Genomic DNA, 1,636 nt, shown 5'->3' with positions numbered 1-1,636 from the left:
GTGACAGGTCTGCGCCTGCACACTCCTTTTAATAACCATTTTACCAACAAATGATTAAAAACCGTCCTGTCACCAAAACCCACGTGACAGGAGGAAAATTGCCGCAGCATACGTCTTAACGGTGCTGAAGGCTAAACCTCTGTCCATTAGCATCTGTAGGAAGGACAGAATGCAGGATAAGGAGCAGTGAACTGGATCTGCAGTTTTTTTTCTACACACCAGTGCTGAAAGGATGACCACTTGGCTGTGTAGGAAGAGACTGTGGATGCCGCGCGCGCATCCTGGATAGTGCGCACAACATCAGCAGATAGACCCAGGTCTATTAAGTGTTCCCGCTCAGCGGCCAGGCCCAAAGGGGCTGGCCCAGTTTCGAGAAGCTCCTCGAACCTGTCTCCTGCCAGAGGAGCTGGAGCGGGAGGCCCGACAGTAATGACTGGAGGGACGGGAACCAGTGCGCTCCGGAGCGATCAAAATAATCCGCCGGCACTCTGCTCTGACCCGATCCAGTAGTCGCGGGATCAGAGGGACAAGAGCGAAGGCATAAAGCAGCTTGTCCGGCCAGGGACGGTGCACAAAGGCGTCCACTCCCAGAGGAGGGTCGTCCCGTGAGCTCAGGGAGAACCAGAGGTCGCACTGTGAGTTTTCTCTGCTGGCGAACAGGTCCACTTCCRCCTTGCCGAATCTGTCCCAGATTTGCGTAATTATGGTCATGTGCAGGGCCCAGTCCCCATCCTGCGGACGCCCCCCTGGACATGATGTCTGCCCTTCTGTTCAGCACAACCGGAATGTAGACAGCTCGTATTGAGCGTAGGTGGGTGTGTGCCCAGAGGAAAAAACTCTCTGGCTGTGTCCAGCAGCTGCYGGGAGCATACCCCTCCCTGGCGGTTTATGTAAGCTGCTGCCACTTTGTTGTCCGTGTGGACCAGAACATGCTGGTCCCGGACCAGATGAGTGAAAAGCACAAGCACTTTCCACACAGTCAGAAGTTCCAGAACATTAATGTGGGGGACAGGATGGGCAGACCAGCAGTCTCCCATAGTCTGGGATAAGCATGTCCCCCCMCCACCCTGACAGTGACGTATCTGTGAAGACCGGCACTTGATGTGTCACTCTGCTCAGAGGGACTCCTGCTGACAGTGTGTGGCTTCTTCCAGTGGTTCAAATCCGCCCCCACTGAGGAGGGGATCGATACGATCCTGCGCTTGTGGCGTATCGGATCGATCTTTAGCCGGGAGAACCACCGCTGTAAACGTCTCGTGTGTAGCAGCCCGAGCGGGACCACCGCATGGGCTGCTGACACCATGCCCAGGAGACGCATGGTGGTTAGAGCTGTCACTGACCTGCGGGGTCTGACATGCACTAACAATGACAGCAGAGTCTCTTTTCTGGTTAGAGACAGATGAGCTGTCATAGTGACTGAGTTCAGATCCACACCCAAATATGTGATGGATTGAGCCGGAATGAGAGAACTCTTTTTCCAGTTTATGGAAAAACCCAGCATCCTTAGGTGTGCTGACAGTTTCTCTGTCTGTRACGCTGCTTCCTGTCTGGATGGAGCCAGCAGGAGCAAGTCGTCCAGATAAAACAGGATTCTCATTCCCGCAGAGCGCAGAGGCTGCAGTGCTGTCTCTACGCA

The sequence above is a fragment of the Austrofundulus limnaeus genome, unplaced genomic scaffold (genome assembly GCF_001266775.1).
Source record: "Austrofundulus limnaeus strain Quisiro unplaced genomic scaffold, Austrofundulus_limnaeus-1.0 Scaffold507, whole genome shotgun sequence".
NCBI classification, from domain to species: Eukaryota; Metazoa; Chordata; class Actinopteri; order Cyprinodontiformes; family Rivulidae; genus Austrofundulus; species Austrofundulus limnaeus.
This window is presented reverse-complemented; position numbering follows the sequence as displayed.